This window comes from Colletes gigas, unplaced genomic scaffold, assembly GCF_013123115.1.
Source record: "Colletes gigas isolate AHSC1104 unplaced genomic scaffold, ASM1312311v1 Colletes_gigas_Sc00113, whole genome shotgun sequence".
NCBI classification, from domain to species: domain Eukaryota; kingdom Metazoa; phylum Arthropoda; class Insecta; order Hymenoptera; family Colletidae; genus Colletes; species Colletes gigas.
The window spans coordinates 44,808-71,439 of NW_025106738.1; the positions used below are offsets into that span (position 1 = coordinate 44,808).

The 26,632-nt window shown below is 33.7% G+C and overlaps 1 protein-coding gene across 2 annotated transcripts in view; it reads left to right on the forward strand.

Moving 5' to 3' along the window:
• Window positions 1-26,632, forward strand: part of LOC122404173 — a 53,756-nt gene that overhangs the window by 8,436 nt on the left and 18,688 nt on the right. The window contains exons 1-2 of one of the 2 annotated variants that reach the window (XM_043408101.1): window positions 19,423-19,476; window positions 19,899-20,088. The exons of the other annotated variant lie outside the window; for it this stretch is intronic. The gene's annotated coding sequence lies outside the window, so the exon portion shown is untranslated. Of the gene's footprint in view, window positions 1-19,422; window positions 19,477-19,898; window positions 20,089-26,632 lie in introns of those variants that run through there. 2 annotated transcript variants of the gene reach the window in all.

A 26,632-nucleotide genomic window follows, 5' to 3' on the forward strand; every position in this document is an offset into this window, starting at 1 on the left:
ATTTGAAAAATTTTAATTTAATTGTTAATTACTTTTTAACGAAGCCTCTGTCAAGAAACTGATATTCTTTATATTCGTCTTATTTTGGCCTCTAGAATCTTCCATTAAAATTTTTATTCTTATGTTTCTTAATAAATATCATTAAAATATTCACATCAAAAACATTCTAAATATGTAGTACGAAAGAATAAAAAGATTGCTTGAGTCGACTGGAGTAGAAATTAATCCCAAGTTATATTTTAAATAAATGTTTTATTATCTGATCCGATGAAATTATCAAGTTATTTTTTATTTGAAGCACAAGAAATTTAAACTGTAATATTTTATAATAAATTTTATAATAACATATTCTACTACAAGGTATTTTTAAATTTGTAATGTCGCTGGAATAAATAGGGTAACTGATTGTGAGTTGAGACTAAATAGGGTTAGGAAACTTTGTCGTGTATGAATGTGGTTTCCGCGAAGCATTGTTCGCACCCTTACTTCCGTTTGCTATTTACGTCGTAGTATTAAATTTCGTTTTACGTGGCCGTTAGTTATATTTGCACCGATGGTCTGCGTAGTTACCAGATAGATGTGTTAAGCACGTCTAATGATAATTTTCAAGTGAACACGTGGATACGGTTATTTGCGCCGTATTTATTAAATCTCCCTTTATCTTGCCCGGTTGTGTACATTGAGATTGCGAAAATTTTTTGTCCCACCTAGAACATCGCTTCCTTTTAACGTATAAGTATGTTTACAGAGGTTTACATAGTTCAAAGCACTAAAAATTGGGTGATATTTCAGATCTCCGTTTGACGAAACTAGTCTACTTTTTAATTTAAAATGATGTACGTGTACTTATTTATGTTTCGCCAAGCTGTAAAAATTTGTTGAAGTATGTACAGTGCCGAATAAAAGTATTGGCACAGACCGTATTTTCAAATAAAATGTTATGTAGTTGTGAATAAAGCACAATGTCTTCTTTATTTTTTGTATAAAATATAAGTTTGTAAGGTTAAGTAGACCTGCAATAATGAAAAATAGTAACAAATACACGGAGGACAGTTTTCGACGAAACAAAAGTATTGGCACACTTGTAAATTTAATATTTCTATGAAACACTTATGTAAATATTTATAATATTGGCATGACTGTTGTATCCAGGGAAATCCCGAGATTCAATTTGATATCCATTTGTTATTTCTTACTAAGTTTGCCTGTAATAAAGTGAATAACACAACAATGTATCGAAAAACACGAGAAACAACAATTTCAGAGAGAAAAATTCTATTAAAATTATCAAAAGAGGGAAATTCATATTCTGCAATAGCTAAAATAGTAAATAGAAGTCGTTTCACCGTAAGAAATATCATTAAACGGTTTCCTGGCGAACAAAATGTAAAAAATCTCCCGCGAAGTGGTCGTCCACAGAAATGATCAAAACGAAAAATTACCAAGATTGTAAAAAAAAAAAATCCTAAAGTTGCCTCTACAGAAATAGCGGCACAAATGAAAAGTGAAAATAAGGTAGATGTGCATCCTATAACTATCCGGAGAGTTCTTAAAAGTGCCGGGTAGAATTCAAGAGTGGCTAGAAGAAAACCATTGATCAGCAAAATTAATCGAAAAAACAGATTAGAGTTTGCAGAAATGTATGTACACAAAAATTTAGAATTTTGGGACAGAATACTCTTCTCTGACGAAAGTAAATTTAATATTTTTAAATCTGATGGTCAAATAAGAATATGGCGAAAGCGTAATACCGAGTTGGATTCACACAACATAGTTTCAACTGTTAAACACGGGGGTGATAGTGTATTAGTATGGGGTTGTATGAGTTCCACCGGACTTGGAGAACTAGTTTTTATAGACGGTATTATGGATAAATTTGTATATTTAAATATTTTGAAACAAAACTTTTAAAAAAGTGTGGAAAAATTAAATCTTGGGGAAAAGTAAGTACAATGAAAACTCGATAAATGTCGCTACTCCGGGTCCGGTCAGCAACACTTACGGAATAGGAGAATCGTCTTTCGAATTTGATTGTAGTTTGCCGACGCTTCGAACGTAGAAAGAGTCAGTAGCTAAAGAAGAAAGAGGGACTGAAACTCGGATTTATCGCCCCAGTTTAAATATACGCGTCAGTGTGACCACACTACTGCACAGAAGAAAGTTTTTTATTTTTTACTTTTTGTTAATAAAAATTTCACTATCATGTTGGGGAGATTTCTCTGATTAAAATGAGGCTAAACACGATATAAATCGGTCAATATTTGGTAGCATAATATTGAATTAAATATTGTACTTGCGAGTCTTTCTCTCTTTATTTATCCTTCTTGTGCTGTCCTTTTCTATGTTCGGAAATATCAAAGAACGACGCATCGAGGTGCTGGCTACGTTTATCGAACGGGAGGTAGCTATTTTCAAACGGAACGGTTCCACCGTTTCGTAAGTGATCAAAAACTGCAACACTTATGAAATAGGGGGTTTCGTTAGCTACCACTGTTCGATAAATGTACCAATCCACTGACCTTGCGAAGATACGAGTAAGTACACAATATTTAATTCAATATTATGGTAACAAATATTGGCCGATTTATATCGTGTTTAGTCTCATTTTAATTAGAAAAATCTTCCCCACATGATAGTAAAATTTTTATTAAAAAAAAGTAAAAAATAAAAAACTCTCTTCTTGTACAGTAGTGTGGTCACACTGACAGGGACATTTAAACTAAGATGACGAAGGCAATAAAGATTTTTAAAGAAAGCCGCTACGTCTCCGGTTACACTTCGCCTCACTGGTTCAAGGGGGATCCCCCTAGTGGTGGGGATAAAAATGTATCATTTATGGAACAGCTCTTGAGGGCATTTATCGAGTTTTCACTGTACTATTTCCAACAAGATCATGATCCCAAGCATACTGCTTATATTGTCCGCCAATGGATCGTTTTTAATACACCCCATACATTGCCAACCCCTCCTCAATCGCTGGATTTAAATCCGATTGAACACATATGGAATGAGTTAGAAAGAAGGATCCGAAAACACTTTATTCAGACAAAGGAGCAATTAAAAGATGCACTTATGAAGGAATGGAACGAAGTAGGTTTAGAAGTAACACAAAATTTAGTACATTCGATGCCTAATCGGTTACAAAGTGTAATAATACAAAAAGGGTTACAAACAAAATATTAAATTGAATATTGTATTATAAAATAGTAAGTGTGCCAATACTTTTGTTTCGTCGAAAACTGCCCTGTATGTGTTTGTTATTATTTTTTATTATTACAGGTCTACTTAATCCCTTTGCTTCGCGAGACACTTAAAGTTCAAACCTCAAACTTATATTTTCTACCAAAAATAAGGGAGATATTATGCTTTGTTCACAGTTACATAACATTTTATTTGAAAATACGCTCTGTGCCAATACTTTTGTTCGGCACTGTATATACAAGTATAAATATAATATAATTGATTATACGAAGGGATTGTCATGTTTGCTGTTCGAATAAAATTAGAAAACTTACATATTTTATGGGTAAGACCTGTCAAGTATCGTTACATGTAGACGATTGCTTCAATAATTATCACACAAAGGAAAAATATTAAATTTGTTGATAAATTGTTATTGTTTTTTGTTGAATTTTAATAAAGTTTTTTTAAATTAATTCTTTAAAAATATTGCCGGCCCCTGGCAACGTTCGGCTACGTAGACGTGCGGCCATTAAAGTGTTAGTATTTATTTTAAATGTTATTTAAACAATCCATATACTATAAAGATAAATGTTAAATAAAGCTTAAACCTGTAATTATGATGCTATAGTGATTAAATGTCCACTTACTTTTGTCCTTAACTGTAGTTGCTAAAGGCTGATGGACAAAATAGTAAATTTTGTCCGCATTGTTATATACGATTACGTTTTGTAACGGTGCAAAATTGAGACACAAAATAAAATCTTGTAATCAGTTAATTAATTAGCATAAAATAAAACTGTTATTATATTTGCTTGAGCATATCTTGCGTATAAAATACGAAATTATTCGTAGATTCCCTAGTTTTAACTTTAACATAGGAGATAGTGGAACGGTCATGTACATATATGTATAAGTAGAGTGTTGACTCGTTATTTTGTATCTACCATAGAAGTAGACAGTATGCCGGCGAAACTGAATTTTGCGAATTAATATCGCCGAACTAATTAATTTTCTTACGTAATTATAGGCCCAACACTTTCGCCTGTAATAGCCATTACCGAGCACAGATTCTGGTGTACATGTTTTTCTTACGTAATATCCACGTGCCAAGCAAACTGTATTACGCCTACACTAATAATCAACGTTCCCAAATTTATCACCGAACCCCTGAATTTTATCAATCGAAGGGAAATGAAATATCCGGTCATCAGGATACCTTGTTTCGTCAACCGCGTCAAAAGGTTGCTCGTATTAGCAGCAGGAAATAATTTTCCCCGTAAACAAGAATAAAATAGGAGAAAAATAGATTAAAATTGGAATAGTCGTTTCTTATTATTATAATAAAATTATATTGTATAATTAGTTGAGGTCAAGAGCATTTTATTATAGATTTTTCGGTGATTAAGAATTTTAGGCCCCGTTAGTAGAAATAATTAATACAAATTTAAAATTATTAGTGTAATATTAATAAAAAAAAACTTATAATGGAATTATGTAGTTTCGACGTATATTAAGAAATGTATAATTAAACGAATTCTCACTATTTTGGGTCTATGAAAAGTTGTATAAAGAACTGTGTTTGTTGTAAATATATTAGTTTTAGTTAATTGAATCAAATTTCATGCGAGTTAATTTATGAAATGAAATAAAAGTATTGTCAGGGAAATTATCGTATATGTCAATATTATTTATGATCATTATCAATAACGATCGATATACTTATGGAGTTTAATGTAATTCCCATTTTCAAAAATATTTTTTCTTAAAATTTTAAATTAGTTTAAACTTCTTTACTACTTAATATCATTTGATATAATTTGCAAGAAAATTGGCTCGTGCAATTGAATTTTTGAAAAAAATAAATATTGTAAATATGCACTTTCGTGAATCCGAAGTAATGTTTACGATATTAATAGTTTTGATAAAAGAGGGAACTTTACATCTCATAATGCGAACGCTCGACTAATGATTGAGAAATATTGCGGACTATAATTTCATGATCGAAGTTATGAGCAATTTTATCGGGAAACAGGCATAAAATTCGATAATCTTTCTCACGCCTAGAAGGATCTTGATCGACGCAGACACGAGTTGCGCTCCTAATTAAGCTCGTAATTAAAATTCTGGTGACAGATTACGCGTGACAGTAAAATGGTAATTTCGAGGGTGATAAATTTGGAATATAACTTGCGCGAGACCTTGTATAACTCGTGAAACAGTAATAAATGATCGATAATGCTGTCACGCGGGCAATCCTGTCATTCTTATGAGTTTCTGATATCGATAGCCACATGCTTGAATAAAAAGATTTTGTTTCTTAAAGCATTCGACACGTGGTGCGACGCGATGGACGTGTCGTGAAATATTTTCTTCTGGTCGTCAATGAAGAAATACATTACATACTTGTGAATCCGTAATACAAGTCTTTTCTTGTACAATGATGCAAATATTTCAGTGGTTCTATGCTAACAATAAGAAAAAACAAAATGAAAATTATAAATAATATAAACAAAATAAATTTTTTTTATATGCATTTAAGTAAAGTCATTTACTTTGTATTGTATTGTATCATTTTATTGCTTCCCCTTAGGGTTACAAGCACTCCTTATCTTACACTCTTCTCTACAAACCTTCCTTAACCTAACTTATCCTACTCTTACACTACCGCTCCGCACGCTTTTCCCCCTTTCTCTCATTCCGCTCGCTCTTAGCCTACTTAGCCTACTTAGCCTACTTAGCCTACTTAGCCTACTAGCCTACTCTTACGCTACTCTTAGCCTACTCGCTCTCTCTCTCTCTCCCTCCTTAATTCTCCCCTACTCCTCTACTTCCGCTCGCCCTCCCCGCCTTCGACTTCCATTTCCACTCTTTCACTCCATTCCTTCCTTTTACCTCCCTCCTTCACGCCCCCCTTCACCCCTTTCCTCCTCTTTCTCTCTCCTCCTACCCTCCAGCCTCTTTATCCAAACCTCCCCTCCCCCTCCTTCGTCTAAAATCTCCCTTATCTTTTCCCCGATCCCCTTCCCCTCTGCCTCATTCCAAACTCGCCCCTCTTACTTCCTTCTCTCCCCCTTCTTTCTCTCTCCCCCTCCAGTCTCTAAGTACTTCCCTCCGCTCGTCCCAGAACCACATTGTTCCGTCCACCACCATCTTCCCGTACCCTACCCTTACTCTCTTTCCCTTCGCTACTTCCTCCTCTCCTATCCTCCTTAACTGCCATTGCATCCTCCTCTCCTTCCACGTCAGGTCATCCCCTAACCACTCCTTCCTTCCCCTTAATTTCCCTTTGTTTCTCATTACCTCCCTCTTTACCTCCATAGATTCCAACCTCACCTCCAGAATCACCTCTCTCCTTTCCTGCTTTCTTCCTCCTACCTCCCTCGCCCCCACAATTCCCCCTTGTATTCCTACTACCGCCAGAATTTCTTTTGCCCTCTGCATCGCCCTTCACTACTACGGTCCTTCTTTTCTCTTCCCTCTCTTTCGTTTCCAGTTTTCTTTCCAGCTCCTGCACCCTTGCCTCCCACTCTTCCCCTGCCCCCTCCCTCCCTTCACTATCCCCACGTTCTCCCATCTCCCTTCCTGCCCCCTTCTGCGCCCCCCACGCCTCCATCACCTTTAGTCTCCCCTCTACTTTCCTTCTCCATTCCTCCTTCAGTACCGCCTCCCCCATCTTTTCCTCCAACCTTGCCATTCTATCCTCCACCTCCACCCTCTCCCTTCTCCACCTCTCCTCCCATTCCTCCATCTTCCCTCTGACCTTTCCCAACTCCTCCTTTGCTTCCCTAACCTGCACCTTCACCTCCCCTAAGTCCTTCCTCATTTCCTCCCTCAATTCTCTGATCAAACTCTCCAGCGCTCCGTCCTCCCCCGCCCCATTCCTCACTGGCGACCTCAGCACCTTCCTACTCTTCATGAACGCCTCTTCCCCCCCTCCCCTTTCCACCCGCCCCTCCTCCTCCTTCTCTCTTCTCCTCTTCCACATCTCCGCTAACTCCAGTCTGCTTCCTCCACTCAGACTCCTTTCTCTCCCCAGCTTCTCCGCGTTCGTCCTTCTGCCTCTCTTTTTCACCTCCTCTTCCCCTCCCCCCTTCGTCACTCCTATCACCCTGTCCTCACCCTTTTCCTCCACCTTTCCACCCTTTCTCCCTCCCGCCATTTCTTCCTCAGCCTCCTATCTACCCTCAAACGCTCCTTTCCCTTCCTTACCTCCCGCTCCTAACTTCCTTTCTCTCCCAGCCGCCCGATGTCGCCACCTACCTCTCTCTCTCTCTCTCAGCGCTTTACCGCCTATCCTTCTCCCGCTCTACTCTCTCTCTCCTTGCCCTAACCTCAAAATGCTCGCTCCCTGCCTGCCTTTCCCTCTTTCCCACCCAGCCCTTTTCCACACCCTTTCCCACCCTTCACAACCTGCTCACCCCCGACCTCCGCTCAAACTTCCCACACCCTACTCTACTTGCTAACCCCTTTTTTCACCTCTTTCACTCGCACCGTTCACTCAACCGTCTCTACACTTTCACACCGGAAATGGAAGTCCTAATGTCATTTACTTCTTTTATGAATAAACAAAATAATTATAAGTCACGTTTTCTTTTACTTTTGAAATATTACCGTTTATCTTGCAATTGTAAAGTTCAACTGAGAAAATAAACTACTCCTTTAATTGGATCGATGAGGTTCTTACAATGAAAAAGATACCAAATATGATTACATTTGAATGATTATGAGCTTGATGTGCAGCATGTAAATATTTTAGAGTTTAAGAGTTTTTTTAGATCACGACTAAGGAAAAGTATAAAGTGCATGATTAAACATTTGATAATTAATATTATTCATGAATACGATATCGAATTAAAATTTGTGCTTGTAGTTTAATCAATTTTAAATTCAAACTACCAAAGTTGTATTGAACGTGTGGCGTCGCCTCCCACGCTCGCCACCAGAGGGCTCGCGCTCTCACAAGCGCTCGACCAACACCTCGGTTGCTATACATATTTTTATTATCCACTTAAAAATTAACTTTTTCTATTATTAAATAACTTTTTTTCATATTATAAAACTATTTCATAAGAATTTCATTGTATTGTATACACTCCTCGAACGACTTCTCAATATCCCAGTCGTCACATTAATTATTTGATTATACATATAAGTGTATACTTGAAAACATTTATAAAATTTAATAATAAATATATTTGTTTAATATTTCTAAATGTTGTGCGAAAGTCAAGGTGAAATAAGAGCGATCAAATTTCGCATATCTTTTCTTTTGTTGTGTTACACTCCTGTTCGGAGTTAGTTAAACTTTAATAGAAGTTAGAGTACAAGCTAGACATTCTGTAGAATCGGTATGGTATTAAATACATGACATTTTTTGCACTTCATAAATTTGTTTCGTTTTTCTGAACTTTAAACGTTAAGATTAATTAACTTAAAACTACAAATTGCTAGATAGATACAAAATATCATATCATTTTTCAGTGAGCTAAAAGTTGTCGCCAAGTATTGATTTTTAGAGAATAAGATAACGCCCTTTCAAAGTTCTATAATATTTAATGTAGTTTGGCATTTCCATTTCCAATTTTTTATAATCACTTACCTTATAAACATTATATTTTTATACATAAATTAAATACTTTAACATAGTGATTGTTTAATTTATTAAAACTATTATTGAAGAAAATTTATATTAATTAACTAGGAACAAATCGTATTACTTTTCTTAATTCTTAACAGCAAGTCGAGTCTTACTTTGTGTCTGTAGTACATACAGGATGTTCGTCCACTTTTGGGAAAAATTTTAATGGGAGATTCTAGAAGACAAAATAGGACGAAAATCAAGAATACGAATTTGTTGATGGAAGCTTTGTTAAAAAGTTATTAACGTTTAAAGTTCCACCCGTACTATGTTTATTCACCAAAAATGATTGCAATTTGCCCCTGCAATCAAAACTAATTTTTTTAGAACAATTTGAAATTTTTTAATTTTGTCGAAAAATTTCACACCTGGAATTTTTTTCTCGAAAATGGGTAGGATTTCGGGGGTATGTCTATTGATAAAAAATGATTGTAATTGACCCCTGCAACCGAAAATAAATTTTCTCGAACGATTTGAAATTTTATTTTTCGCCAAAAAATTTAGGTTAGCTTGTCGATTTTTCGTAAAAATTCGTTTTTCATTTTTAATAATTTTGTTTAACCCGCTACAGTAAAATTGTTTAATACTTTTTTGTAGGTACCCGTGAGTTCTACTCCAGAAAAAACTTTCACTGAAATATGTTCATTATTGTAGGAGTTATGGCGATTTGAAAATTGGATCATTTTTATGGGGTTTTTCTCACTTTACGGGCTTAAGGAGCAACTTTTCGGTTATTTTTGGATTTTCTACATATTCTGAATCAAAATACGCGTTGTTTGCATTTGGAAACTTTAAAATCCTCCGATCCATTCAGAAGTTATGACATTTTAAAGATACGCATGAAATTTCGGGGAACCATTTCTAGGCCTCAGATTATATTTTCGGTAAGGAATTTTTTTCTCGAAAATGGATAGAATTTCGGGGGTGTGTCTTTTCACCAAAAATGATTATAATTAACCCCCGCACACGAAAATAATTTTTTTTAGTACAATTTGAAATTTTTTAATTTCGTCAAAAAATTTGTCAATCTACTGAATTTTTTTCTCGAAAATGGTTAAAATTTCGGGGGTATGCCTATTCATTAAAAATGATTGTAATTGACCCCTGCAACCGACAATGATTTTTTTAGTACGATTTGAAATTTTTTAATTTAATTTTTTAATAACTTTTTAACGAAGCCTAAGTCAAGAAATTGGTATTCTTGATTTTCGTCTTATTTTAGCCTCTAGAATCTCCCATTAAAACTTTTCCCAGGGGTGGCCGAACACTCTGTATACAGTTAATTAAAAGTTGTCTCTAATTATTCATTCCTCGAAATTGTAACATGTTTCTATTGTTTTATAAAATTGTAGTGTAATGTAATATTTTCGTAACGAATTTGTACAATATTTTAATCTATAAGCATGATGTTTTTATAGATAAATTAAATGCTTAAACATAGTGGCCATATAATCTGTCGGACGAACAGCGGAGAAGGAAAATTCCATTAATCGTTGTTATTATTAAATGGTTAACTTTCACAGCGATTAATTGTTGTCATCCATAAATGTCATCACGCTGATGTTATTTTTCTCTTGGAACATTTTTTCAACGCACGTGTCAGGATGTGTTTTGCTAGTAAACCGGGCGAAAAATCGTGATCGTTCGCACGAAAGTTGCATTCCACGTGTAACGATCTAGGAAGGCCGTGAATGGCCGTAACGATAAATATAACCGTGCCGCTGAACTGTAAGTTCAGCACGTGTATCGGTGAAATTTTTATACTCTCCGCATACCGTCGCGCATGCGTGTCCCGCGCTTGCGCACACGCACATCGAATCCGGTTCCGATCAGCCGAAAATAAAAGTCCAAATGAATCGCGTTCAATTCACAATACAGATTCAACTCGGATAAATCGATATTTATCGCAAATCTTGTTTCTGTAAATTTCCTGCCGTCGAAGTAGAAACGTTTCGATTCAGACCTGACAAACTTTCCAAATGACATTGTTTAATGTTTTAGTTAAGTAACGTGTATGGTCGCTAAGTGAATTTACGAGCTCTTTTAATGTTAATTTACAAAAGATTCGCATAAACGCCAGCCATGACGTATCGTTTGTATTTAATTGATTCTCTTTTTGCACCTGTCACAATAGGTATTAAATCAATTGTTTGATATTCGTTGCATTAGTAATGCTTCAACGGAAATATTACTATACTATCTGGTCATATAACAATAATTCTATGATAATTCTTTATTTCTAATAGTTGTGTCAAATAAAATTTTTAATCAAATGAAATTAACATGAACAATAATATACTAATTATTTTTTCGTAATATGTATTAGTATACAATAAAATGCATTAATATGGAATATATAATTAAATATAAAACATACACTAAAATACAAGAATATGATAACGTAACAAATATATTATATAGTCACTAATTAGTAGAATTCTTGAACGATATTTACAAGTTCCGTTTATTCCACGTCATGATGAATAAACATTTCAGGAATTAACCGAAGAGTCATATAGTTCCCATTACCAATCATTATATTAGAACGTGCTTTGTAATTTTCCTTTATCGTCATAGTTGTCGCTGAACACTTTACGATTACTTTGTTCTAATAACTTGCTTCGCTTGCCGTTAAAGTAAAAAGTGTTATACATGTAGAACGAAATTAAATGTTATTTTTTCATGTATATTTTAATCGGAAAAAAATATTGAAATAATATCATTATGCGATGTCTTCGTCATTTCAAATTAATATTTTGCTAAGAGGGTCAAACGTGTCCTTGTGTAGTTATAGGGAAAATCCGGATTAGAGAATTTGGGACTATTTTCCCTATTTAATCGGGGACGAAAATTATGAAAAAAATCTGGTGCATTGTTCTTATTGAGATACGTGTTTGAGAATTTTTTCCGATTTTTCGATTCCAAATTCTGGATGTGAAAAATTAAAAACGCAAAAAAATACAGAAAAATTTCGATTTCGTATTGAAGCTTTCGAGACACTAGATTTATATAATTACTGTAAATGCATATTGTCATTGGTTATGCCGCTGAATTTTTTCAGATTTTTTGGCAGGGTATTTTCGAATGTAATGCGTATTGCATCTTTAATTTGGTAACTTATTTTTGTTTTTCTATTCTATACACCGATATTTTTTCAATAAAACATGAAAATTGTACTAAATTATTCAAACTCGTATAAAGGCATATAGTGTAATATTTCTTTATTTGATACACAACAACGATATAAAAAAACCTTTAGTAGTACTTAGTAAATTAAATAAAATTTGTACAGAGGAAATAAGATACAGTTTTAGAATAATATATAATAAAAATTGTTTCTATTAATATTTAGTTGGGTAACCAAATCCATTTTGATCACACTGCAAGTCGTCGAGGAATTGATTTTACTAAATGTTCACAAAATTCAGGTGTTATTTTTAACCATTCTTCTTGCAAAGCTTTTTTAAGGCTTCCCTTGTTTTTAATATCGTGTAACCTTACTTTTTTGTTGAATTCGTTCCAAATATGTTCTATGGCATTGATATCAGGAGATTGTGGAGGCGTTTGAAGAACTTTAGGGCAGTTTATGAGGCCTGCAGAAATATTAAGTAAATTATTTAACGAAGAGCAAGTGGCATCTGTTATTAATGAAGACAGCGATGAAGTCTAAACACATCAGATATGACTTTATTCAATTTACCTAACGATCATTTAGAGGAGTATTAGTACAAAAAAGTTCATATATGTATTAAGTATCGAAAAATATAAAGAATTGTATTAATAACAGGAATCAATATGGACATGTATAACGGAAATGGCTAACACTAGACCATTTTCTCGTCTAAAATATGTAATTTAATCTGTCAATAGATGTAAATATTGTACACGGAGAATTTCGAGCTCCAATCGTGCACATCATAAACCTTGTCATCATAATATCCGTAACTACAATATGCAAAGACTGCTTATGTTCTTTTTATTGAAGAAGTCTGCTTCCACTATTCAGAGTTATCAAAGGTATGAGATTTTAAAACTAAGCACGTATATTCATTTAACGTAGAAAAAATAAAACAGTAGGGTATTTAAGCGAATACACAGCTAGAGAAACGATGGAATAGAAACTGCGCCATAATTGTTTTTGTGTATATTTTAGGTGAGAATATTTTTCAAATATTTTAAATAGATTTTCATTGCCATATAGTTGAAAATTGAATAAATATATAATTAATAAAATGAAAAAAAGATGCGCTTTAAACGGGGCGCGAACCAGCGTCAAAGATTTTGCAACGTACCCACAGTCAAGTATCTAATTCGCTGCACCATTGCACGTCCTGGAAACACTGCTGATACTTACGAATATAACGCGCATAGCATCTTTAATTTGGTTACTTATTTTTGTTTTTCTATTCTGTACACCGTTCTATTCAACATAGAATTGTTTAAAACCATAGAATATAGTTATCCATTAAAGGGAATACAAAAATTCAAAGTATAAATTGCTTTTTCACGCGAAAAACGCCGAAAATATCGGAATTTGATTTTTGCTATTACGGCGCACCCTGCCAAAAAATCTGGAAAAATTCAGGGACATAACCAATGACAATATGCATTTACAGTAATTATATAAATCTAGTGTCTCGAAAGCTTCAATATGAATTCGGTATTTTTCTGCGTTTTTTTGCGTTTTTAATTTTTCACACCTAGGATTTGGAATCGAAAAATCGGAAAAAATTCTCAAACACGTATCTCAATAATCGCAATGCACCAGATTTTTTTCATAATTTTCGTTCTCGATTAAATACGGAAAATAGGCACAAATTCGCTAATCCGAATTTTCCCTATAACTGCCCTTCCGAACGAGATAGAGGGTTGAAAGGCACAGAATGTTTGATTCCGATGCTCTATCGATGGATCCATCGTATGTCAAATTTGGTTCAAGGGCACATTTGACCCCCTTATACGGCCCTTTCGAATAATATTATTTCAATTAGACGATTTTATTTCATATAAAATGAAGAATAAAACACTTTTGACAAGAGACTTTTGGTGTTTACCTGCCTTTAGCATGCACAAGTAATGCCATACATGTTTTGCAACCTTCTATACTGTCATTGTTTTGACTCAGAATTAATTCTTGGAGAACTATCGTTAAGGTTAAGAGTACAAGGCACCTGTGTGCAGACGTACATAAATATTTACAGCGATATCGGCGATATAGGAGACACGTGCGCCTTTCTTTGACAAAGACCTTGCACTTCCCCCTGGTTTTGCACTCGTAACTTTGCTACAGTATCCGTCGCGTTATCGAACAATTGCACAGTTTCTATCTAACTTTTATCTCAAAAAGCTCGCACGTGTAACACTGTCATTTATAGCCGCGTTATTTATGTCGAAGTATATCTTAATATAAAATGTTGACACGTTTACGATCATCGTTCGAGAATATTTTTATGAAAAGTGTTTCAACTATGAATCGTTTACATAAATATTTTACGTTGTCGTAAATAATTTAATTCTCTTACGGTTTTAGTCTTACTGTATTACTTTTGTATAGTCGTTGGCCAAATAATAATCACGTAAACATTGAATTAATAAAAACCAATAAGCAAGACAAGTTGAATATATGACTTGTTTAATTTTACATAATTGGAATTTTATACTCTTTTATGTCATCTTTGTACATTTTATCAAATTGTTTCTTGTTACAAATGTGAAAGGAAGTTGTATAGTTCTACGTAAAAGAATTATCGAAAAAGACCGAAAAATACGCGTTTTACAGTAGAATACTCTTTAACGAGGAATGTTTTCTTATCAGTACCATCGTGATCACCCAAAAGATTCATCAGGATAAAAAAGGTATACTTTTCAACAAGTTGAGGAAGCTGTGTGGAATCGTGAAGTTATTTCTTGAATCACTCTGTCCAACAAAGAAAACATTTCTCTTCATTGTCGTTTATAATGGAACAAATAAACCTATTTCCAATTACCTCCTCCAATTACGTTACTAACTGTTAATGAGTCCAAGCATCCGAGAATTATTTCATCAATATTTTGAGTATGATTGAAACAAGGTCGATTTTTAGACAGAACGGAACGTTTAGACAGAGGTTCAAGCTCACAAAAAAAACTTGTAAAGACCAAGCAAAAAGAAGTAAAATATGTTGTATATGTTAAATACGAGAAAAATCTGATCTGCACGTTGCATAGTGTTTTAAAAAATACCACTCGATGACTAATTTTACATTGTGAATGTACATGAGTTACAGTTCAAATTTAAGGTTATTGAGTAAGGATTCCGAATTTGAAGTCCATTTTTGCAAAACGTTGAGGAAATTTCAATTATGAATATTCAAAGTTTTTATAAATTCACGTTCGAGACAATTTCAAAATTTTTTAAAAATTTTAGATATTATATGTATAACTAAGTCAACACACAGTCACTCATAGCGAAAATCGTACAGATTGTATTGTGAGAATTGCTGCCTAGATACAATAACAGAATAAGGAATTTGGTTGGGAAAAAATTATTACTCTACATACTGATACTTTATAATTTTCACGAAAAATAAAAAAAATTAAATATTATTCTTTATTAATAAAATAAAATAAGACCGACTCAAATAGTAGAACCGAAAATGTTGTATCCATAAAGTGTAACTCAACTACAAGATGTATAGTACTGGACATAAGTGTTGGCACAGCATGGTTATTGTGGTTCAAAAGCTTATAACTTCTAAACAAATTGATTTAAAGGAAAAACTTTTTGACATGTTATTCAGGGTGGGGCAATAACTATGTCCACCTCGAATATCTCCATTATTTGTAATAATATTAAAGAATTTTATATACAAAACTTGCACGGTACAGAGGGAAAGAACATTTTTCGTGTGGGTGGAGGCATAGAGAAGATTTCTTCAAGGTCACCATCATTTTTTTAAATGGGATCACCCTTTTTGAAACACCTACAATGTTAGTCCCTTTCATTAGGAATTCAGTGACTATAATTATTCAAGGTCATCCAAGGTCACGGTCAAAGAAAATGTATAAGATGCAAAATATGAAAGCAGAATACGTTTATCGCAAATGAGACTTGTAGTAAACATACTAAGGCCCTTCAATGTCGAATTAATTTTTGCCAATGGGGATTACATCAAAATCGTTCATTTTTTTCTAACGTCTTGTTTACGGAACGTCCATTATTGGTCTGTTGATTATATATTCTCAATTTTTGCAAGAAGATCTGCCAATTTTGTTGAAAGATGTCCCTCTACAAAACCACATAATTATGGTATGTGGTACCAACATGATGGCTGTCCGGTCCATTATGCACGAGTACCGAGAAAAACATTGAACTTTAGGTTTCCAAACCGATGGATTGGACGAGGTGGTACTGTCTCATGGCCAGCACACTCGCCTGATTTAAATCCACTGGATTTCTTTTTGTGGGGTCTGCTAAAAAAGACCGTATACGCGAATGCTCCAACAGTTGAAGATATGTATCAGCGGATCATCACAGCATCTGCGAATATCACCTCGGATATACTTGTCAGAGTTCAACATTCCTTCAGAGCCCGTTTACAGCAATGTATCAACGTAAATGGCCATCATTTTGAACATTTATGAAACACATTTTTTTTTATACATTTTCTCCGACCGTGACCTTGAATGACCTTGAACAATTATAGTCACTGAATTCATAATGAAAGGGACTATCATTGTAGGTGTTTCAAAAAGGGTGATCCCATTTAAAGAAATGATGGTGACCTTGAAATCTCCTCTATGCCTCCACCCAAACGAAAAATGTTTATATCGCAATGTGCCCCCCTCTGTACCGTGCAAGTTTTGTATACAACATTTTTTAATATTATAACAAATAACGGAGATATTCAAGGTGGACGTAGTTATTGCCCCACCCTGTATATAAATGTTCTACGATCCACAATACTTGACATTTTTCTCTCAAAATTTAACTGTACATTCTTAAATATAGCGCTGGACATACCAGCCACCCATAAAATGTTCAATAAATACATTTTTTTTATTGTTTCGTGAATCAATGTATACAGGGTGGTCCACGCAATTGTTTCAAGTCATAACTCCGTTATTATTGCATTTACGAAAAAATGCCAAAGGAGAAAGATAAATGGTTCGAAGAGCACTACATCTGTAGGCCTTTAAATTTTTGTTGGATGCAGCAGTACTTACATGTGCAATTAACAATTGCATCATTTCTTTAAATAGAAATGCATATTTTTTTACACAGATCGATTCTTCTGTTCATTCTACGTAAAAAATGATTAGGGTACCATGGCAAAAAAATTATTAGATCTCGAGATATTTTCAAAAAATGTCTTTATCGAAGAAGATGCTCCAAACGCTTCTCCATTACATTCTAAACATTTCTGATAACGTTTTTTTATTGTTTGCATAACTGCGTTTAAATTATCTGCAGTTATTGCTGCACATTCCAATATGATTCTTTCTCTCAGATTCTCTACAGAATCTATGGGATTTGAATAAATTCTATCTTTCAAATAACCCCACAGAAAAAAGCGAAGGGGACTTAAATCAGGTGAACGGGCTGGCCAACGTATTGATGTATTTGTTGCGATAACGTAATTGCAAAACTTATTTTTTAGAAACCGCACTTTTTCAAATTCTTAATTTTCGTACTCGAGTTACGATATATGAATTGCTGTTGAATGATAAAATGCTTACTCGTACAAATCAGTTTCTGTTATGATAACGATGTCAAAAGAGTGTTTACCTTTACAACCTAGTCGTGAAGTGTTTGAGCATCTTCTTCAATAAAGACATTTTTTGAAAATATCTCAAGATCTAATAATTTTTTTGCCATGGTGCCCTAATCATTTTATACGTAGAATGAACAGAAGAATCGATCTATTTAAAAAAAAATATGCATTTCTATTTAAAGAAATGATGCAATTGTTAATTGCACATGTAAGTACTGCTGCATCCAACAAAAATTTAAAGGCCTACAGATGTAGTGCTCTTCGAACCATTTACCTTTCTCCTTTGGCATTTTTTCGTAAATGGAATAATAACGGAGTTATAACTTGAAACAATTGCGTGGACCACCAAATCAAATCTCGTTGTTTAGTAGTTATTTTTGAAGATGTCTGCCTCTGTGCGTTTGTAACATGGCGCCCCTATAGGACACGTGCCATTTCTACTCCTGTTTTGCAACGGTCCTGATCCGGTAGTTTCGAAAACGCTGCAACGCGAACGGACTAAATATTCAGAAACGCGTGCGCCCTTATTGAAGGCCACCCAATTCTCTCGCCCTTTTTTCCCCTCGATGCAACCCCTCTGCGATACAGCGAAGTAATTTCTGACGGGCGTCCATATTGCAGGGCCACCGCTTCGCCTGGGTGCGAATACACGAACAACACACATCCTACACGTATGATATATCACGACCGTTCCCCTCATAAATTATCGCGACATATTCGTCACGAGTCAAGATTGCCGTTAGGTTCCTTTTATCTTGCGCCACGTGCATCAATAGCTTACATTTAACGGGGAAGATTACGCGAATATGCACGGACTTAAAGAATGTCCGTAAAGAAGTCGATCTTGGAACGAATATTGATCAACACTAAATTTATAGATATCGGTTACACATACTTTTAGAAAAACTCATGTTAACGGGTTACATTAAAATGTGGTTTTTAAAATAAATTGCTAACAAATAATATTCATGAGGACTGTAACTTCAAGTATGAAATCCGAAACCCATGCATCAATTGATGCAAATCTAACGTTAACAATTCAAAAAAATACATTTTCCAAGGCAATTTAAAAGCTGTTACTGACCTTATGAATAAATTATTTACTAAACTCATAATATCAGAAAAAAGAATAGACTCTAGGAAATGCTTATCGAAAATTATTTTTTAAGTTCATTAATAATTCAAAATGTGTCGTCCGTTTAGATGGTATCGTGTTCTTTGTTTAAAAATTAAAAATGGCATAACTGCCACCTGGTGAATTAATTTTGAACTTCATAAAATTCTTAAAATTTGTATGGTGAGTAACAATGTCTATGTTTCCCTGTTTTTTTATTGTATCGTCAAAAAATTGCATTTTTTTATGTGCAATGACGGATACAAGGATGGAGAATTAAGGGGCCCCACCAAAACATTAGTTATCTGAAGTTAAATCAATCTTCAAGTGATTTCTTTATTCGTTTATAAATTAATAGTCATCGACATTTTAATATTTCTATTTCCATTTTTCATTTCTAAAAGTAGGATTCTCGAATCCCTGAAATTTCGAATTTTTTTCGTGATCTTTTGTTAGACCTATCCCCTTCACACTTGAGCTCTTTTACAATAGATCAGCTTTCAGATATAGTTGGACATATTCTTTCTTCTATATCATTTTACGTATATCCCGATCTGAATAAAACACTCAGTGAAAACCGAAATTGATAAAATTCTTAACTAAATAGAATTTAAAAATAACAAATAAAACATATGTAACCATTTATTTGTTACTGTAATCTCTGTCCAAACTAATTTCCATAATTGTTTGTATCTCAGAATCCCATCATGATATTTTAAGGTTAGGGTTAGTAACAGTGTTTTAACTGCAGCTTGTCTTTTACGTATTTCTATTCATTGTTGTTTAAAGTACGCAAGCATACATTTTGAATGAAATACTTGTACATCACATTTGTTAAAAATAATATACAGTTCCTCATAAAAGTATTTAAAACTACAAATTGTACAACGTGTTGGTTGTACACATTTCAGAATAGAATTGTAGGCGTAAAAGAATAATTTGCCTTTTAAAGAATAAATACCCACGTCAAATTGTTGAAAAGCCCTAATTTGTCTGATAAATGCCTTAATGTAAACCTCAACCATCCGTCATACTTAACAGGGGAATATACTAGCACATAAAGAATTCGTCTTTTTGCGGTTTAGACTTGTAAGATTAATAAATAAACAAAGATTTATGAAACGATATCAGCCGTTTTGGAGTTCTTTATATTTCTAGTGTATTCGGCGCGCTACACCGGCGTCGTCTTTATCCTCTTTTTTTCTTGCAGCGATTATCAGTGTTATTTCATGGTCACACGTGGTGCAACGAAATCCGAGGTCAAACCAGCTGGGCAACCGGTCGAGGGGAGACGAAAAGTTGTGTCCGTGGCTCTCTCTGTTGCTTTATTTCGGTGCAGGCACGTGCACCGACATTCACAGTAATCAGGTCATCGCCTGCATCGATCGTGTCGCCAACCGGTTCGAATGCACACGTGTAATTCACAGCGAAGACACGACGTTACCCTTTTATTTTCCTGTTCGATATTTTGATGTTCTACGAGCATATGACATCACTCTTTCGTGACAATGCAAAAAGAATCTTTTCCATCTCCTTGACACGTGAATATGTCTTTTATTTTTCTTTTTCCAGTTAACCTCATTGACGCTCGATTCGATTACAAATAATTTTTCAAACGTATACTATTTAATTTTCGTTTAAATTGTTTATAAAATAATTAAATGATGATCACAGAAACGAGCAGATTTGTTTCACGAATACCTATCTCTCGAATGTTAAAATGTGCTAATTTTAGTATATTAGAATTCTTAACAAGTGTAGCCTCGTTATTCCAATTTTCTGTTTTGTACGTTGAATATACAGTCCGTCTCATAAATATTCGTACCATCTTTGCTTGTTTCTTGAAATCAAAGGGTGCATTTAAGGTTTTATAACAGCTTAATACAATTTGGATTATTCATTTGTACACTTAATATTATATTAAAACGCGTCGTTATTATGTGTACAAGCAGTCGCAGCGATAACCCTCCGATACATGCATCATATGTACAGTGAACACCATAAGTATCCGTACCCTTATTGCTTATGGGAGGAATTTGTTAAAATCAAATCAAGAGTTTGCAATAAACTTCTTGCTATCAATGAATATATGTAACTCAATCAACAAATTGGCATTCTTGATTTTCGTCTTATTTTCACCTCCAGAATCTCCCATTAAAATTTTTCCCAAGAGTGGCCGAATACCGTGTATTGAAAAAAAAATTTCAAATAAAGAATAATTTAGGTAAGTGAATATCGGTAAAAATTATATTGATTCAACGCCCACAGGATAAATTAGACCATAAATTACAAAATTTCTACTTTAACACGTTGACTGCCAGACCAAACCCCTCAAATTAAAAAGAAAATTAAATTTTGTTTTTAGACAATTGGAAACTAGCATACCAAGAATTTGGCATGGAATTTATTTTCACAGACTCGTTAAAATTCAAGGGCTCCACCTAGCTTTATGTTCTTTTACATCTAATCTTGAGAATTAATTTTTTTAACTGCTTGGTGTAAAGTCGTGTCACCCATATGTGGGTGACGTGGCAGTCAATGTGTTAAATGTTATATTCCTCCTTTTGTATTAGTCACTAAAGTTCTGGTGACTATGTGGCCGACTTATGTATTTCGGGTAAAACAGTTAAGCGGTTAATACACTTTTTGTGGAAATTAATTGGTTTAGTTTCAAAAACTAAAACTGATAGGGATTTCGTTTTTCTAAAAGTGATCTGAGCTTCGAAATAAATATCACCGTAAATTAGGCAGTGTTATTTGAAGGTTGCCCTTACGTTTCATTTTTAAGTAACAAGTTAAAGACAGAATGCAAAGAATTTGTGGACTTATTGACATGTCTACAGTTAATCCCATAAGTATTCGTACCTTCATTACTTATGGAAGAAATTTGTTAAAATCAAACGATGCATGCAAGATTTTGCAATAAACTTTTTGCTATACATGAACACATGTATAAAGTTTATTTATACCAAATTATAACAAAATTGATTAACTGATAACAAAAATATATTGACTTTACTCTGCATAGTACATAGAATGACTGTCACTTAAAATCGTACACCTAGCGGTTCAGCGGATATTTTTGTCAATAAAACATGAAAATTGTACTAAATTATTGCAACTCGTATAGAAGCATATAATGTAATGTTTACAACACAAAAAAAACCTTTAATAGTATGTACTCAGTAAATAAAATAAAATTTGAGGTTGCGTATGAAATTTAGCTGTCAGTAAAAATCGTACACTGTTGGTAACATTGAAAATCCGGTGAATCCCCAATTACTTTTTGTCCAACAATGCTTAGCAACGATTGAATCTAGCTGATTTAGCAGCATTCTGATTGTTATATGCGTTATTCTGCCAAAAGATCAATAAAAAAGACTGAAAATGCAACAAACTACAGTAGTAGAGCGTGAATTAGTTATTTATCACTATAAAAACAAAAAGTTATAATGAAATTAGTAAAATTATTAATCGAAGTAGAAACACAGTTCAATGTATAATAAAACGATACAAAGAAGAGGATCGTGTAGTAAATACATTAAAAGAGAGGTTTGGTAAGAAACTGAATATCAGGGATGAACGATGGATTGTTAGAGAAATTAAGGATGATCCGAGGACTAGTGCTCCAAAATTAGCGTCGAAAATTGAAAAATATTTAAATGAGAAAGTAAGTGACTCGACCATTAGAAGAGTATTAAGAAAACGGAAGTATCATGGTACAGTTGCTCAAAAGAAGCCGCTCATAAAATAGCAGCCGAATAAGGGGGTCAAATCCGGATTAGCGAATTTGCGCCTATTTCCCCTATTTAATCGAGGACGAAAAATATGAAAAAAATCTGGTGCATTGCGATTATTGAGATACGTGTTTAAGAATTTTTTCCGATTTTTCGATTCCAAATCCTAGGTGTGAAAAATTAAAAACGCAAAAAAACGCAGAAAAATACCGAATTCATGTTGAATCTTTCGAGACACTAGATTTATATAATTACTGTAAATGCATATTGTCATTGGTTATGTCCCTGAATTTTTCCAGATTTTTTGGCAGGGTGCGCCGTAATAGCAAAAATCAAATTCCGATATTTTCGGCGTTTTTCGCGTGAATAAGCAATTTATACTTTGAATTTTTGTATTCCCTTTAATGGATAACTATATTCTATGGTTTTAAACAATTCTATGTTGAATAGAACGGTGTACAGAATAGAAAAACAAAAATAAGTAACCAAATTAAAGATGCTATGCGCGTTATATTCGTAAGTATCAGCAGTGTTTCCAGGACGTGCAATGGTGCAGTGAATTAGATACTTGACTGTGGGTACGTTGCAAAATCTTTGACGCTGGTTCGCGCCCCGTTTAAAGCGCATCTTTTTTTCATTTTATTAATTATATATTTATTCAATTTTCAACTATATGGCAATGAAAATCTATTTAAAATATTTGAAAAATATTCTCACCTAAAATATACACAAAAACAATTATGGCGCAGTTTCTATTCCATCGTTTCTCTAGCTGTGTATTCGCTTAAATACCCTACTGTTTTATTTTTTCTACGTTAAATGAATATACGTGCTTAGTTTTAAAATCTCATACCTTTAATAACTCTGAATAGTGGAAGCAGACTTCTTCAATAAAAAGAACATAAGCAGTCTTTGCATATTGTAGTTACGGATATTATGATGACAAGGTTTATGATGTGCACGATTGGAGCTCGAAATTCTCCGTGTACAATATTTACATCTATTGACAGATTAAATTACATATTTTAGACGAGAAAATGGTCTAGTGTTAGCCATTTCCGTTATACATGCCCATATTGATTCCTGTTATTAATACAATTCTTTATATTTTTCGATACTTAATACATATATGAACTTTTTTGTACTAATACTCCTCTAAATGATCGTTAGGTAAATTGAATAAAGTCATATCTGATGTGTTTAGACTTCATCGCTGTCTTCATTAATAACAGATGCCACTTGCTCTTCGTTAAATAATTTACTTAATATTTCTGCAGGCCTCATAAACTGCCCTAAAGTTCTTCAAACGCCTCCACAATCTCCTGATATCAATGCCATAGAACATATTTGGAACGAATTCAACAAAAAAGTAAGGTTACACGATATTAAAAACAAGGGAAGCCTTAAAAAAGCTTTGCAAGAAGAATGGTTAAAAATAACACCTGAATTTTGTGAACATTTAGTAAAATCAATTCCTCGACGACTTGCAGTGTGATCAAAATGGATTTGGTTACCCAACTAAATATTAATAGAAACAATTTTTATTATATATTACTCTAAAACTGTATCTTATTTCCTCTGTACAAATTTTATTTAATTTACTAAGTACTACTAAAGGTTTTTTTATATCGTTGTTGTGTATCAAATAAAGAAATATTACACTATATGCCTTTATACGAGTTTGAATAATTTAGTACAATTTTCATGTTTTATTGAAAAAATATCGGCTGAACCGCTAGGTGTAAAATTTTAAGTGACAGTCGCTGTAATAGCAAAAGTATTCGTACCAGTGTAGATTTTGTCAAAAAATCGCATATTACGGTAAATTTTTTACTTTGTATTAATTTTCTAGTATTTCGTGGGTCCACCTTTATGCCTTATAACATCGTTTAATCGATTTGGCATACTTTCTACCAGTTTTAAAGTGATACTTGGTTCTATACTATTCTAGACGTAGTTTTTTATCTATTTCCGCCCATAAATTTTCTATCGAATTTGTATCTGGACTCTAAGGAGGTGTACGTACAAAATGGGGAACGTGGTAAAGTATCCACTCACGAACAATTTGAGTAGTATGCGTCGTTGTCGTGTTGGAAATAGCAACCATCTTGCGAACCCAGCTTAAAGGATAAAACCACTGGAAAAACCTGAAACAAAGCGTTTTTTTGCGATTTTTTTTCGGATGGATGGAAAAGTAAGAGGATAATAGTATTCAAGAATGTTATTAACCGTGTCGTGAAGTGTTTAAAAAAAAATATTTATTCAAAAATAGTGAAAAATGATGACGCTACAGCCATTCTCGCGAGGCGTGTTGAATTTGAGGTGCTCCGCGGCACACAGTGTAACTGATTTTGTATCTGGAAAGGAACAAAAACTTTTCTTTTAATTTACATGAGTGTAGTCAGAGAAATACGTAGGGGATTTTTGAAACATTGATTTCTATGTGATTAGCGAGCATTTGAAGTAAAAAGTTCAATTTTGTACAAAAATGGGACAATCATTTCTCAATAAATAATGTTAAAATTAAGTTATCGAAGATCCCCTACGTATTTCTCTACCTATACTCATGTAGAGTATGAGAGAATTTTTTGTTTTTTTCCAGATACTTTGCGTCAGTTACACTGCATGACGCAAAGCGCCTCAAATTCAACACGCCTCGCGAGAATGGCTCCAGCGTCGCCGTTTTCCTCTATTTTTGAATAAATATTCTGTTTAAACATTTAACGACATGGTTAATAACATTCTTGAATATTATTATCCTCTTACTTTTCCATCCATTAAAAAAAAACGCATTATTTCAGGTTTTTACAGTAGTCTTACTCCTTAATCGCACTTGAGTGTAGAATTTCGTCGATTATGTTTTTATACTTTATTTTATTCATAATTCCATCGATAAAGACAAGATTGCTCGTAAAATTGTTAATTTTGCTAACGAAGGGCTTCTTTCTCGGTGTTCGACCATGAAAATTTTCACCCCTCAATATTCTTCGACAAGTTTCAACAGAAACTTTCTTATTGAACATGTCGTTACACATTGTAGCTAAATTAGGTGCACTAATTTAAGGATTTTGTTGCACTTCACGTATTATAGTTTTTCTTTCTCGAACTGTTAAAATCTTTGGTCTTCCAGTACGTTCGTTGTTTAATAAATTATCACTTGCTTTTATCCGTTTAACGATGAATTGAACAGTCGAGTTACCTCTGCCCATTATTTTTGCTATCTCAACATAACTTTTGCCCTCTTGGTGTAATTTGAAAATTATTTTACGCTCTTCTAGAGTAGTCTCGGACTTCATTCGACTCATTTCTGATTATTGATGTTATGTTGACACAATTAAAAAAAAATAAAACAGTAGGGTATTTAAGCGAATACACAGCTAGAGAAACGATGGAATAGAAACTGCGCCATAATTGTTTTTGTGTATATTTTAGGTGAGAATATTTTTCAAATATTTTAAATAGATTTTCATTGCCATATAGTTGAAAATTGAATAAATATATAATTAATAAAATAAAAAAAAGATGTGCTTTAAACGGGGCGTGACCAGCGTCAAAGATTTAGCATAGCACCTTTGTTACTTATTTTTGTTTTTCTATTGTATACACCGTTCTATTCAACATAGAATTGTTTAAAACCATAAAATATAGTTATCCATTAAAGGGAATACAAAAAATCAAAGCATAAATTGCTTTTTCACGCGAAAAACACCGAAAATATCGGATTTTGATTTTTGCTATTACGGCGCACCCTGCCAAAAAATCTGGAAAAATTCAGGGACATAACCAATGACAATATGCATTTACAGTAATTATATAAATCTAGTGTCTCGAAAGATTCAACATGAATTCGGTATTTTTCTGCGTTTTTTTGCGTTTTTAATTTTTCACACCTAGGATTTGGAATCGAAAAATCGGAAAAAATTCTTAAACACGTATCTCAATAATCACAATGCACCAGATTTTTTTCATATTTTTCGTCCTCGATTAAATAGGGGAAATAGGCGCAAATTCGCTAATCCGGATTTGACCCCCTTATTCGGCTGCTATTTTATGAGCGGCTTCTTTTGAGCAACTGTACCATGATACTTCCGTTTTCTTAATACTCTTCTAATGGTCGAGTCACTTACTTTCTCATTTAAATATTTTTCAATTTTCGACGCTAATTTTGGAGCACTAGTCCTCGGATCATCCTTAATTTCTCTAACAA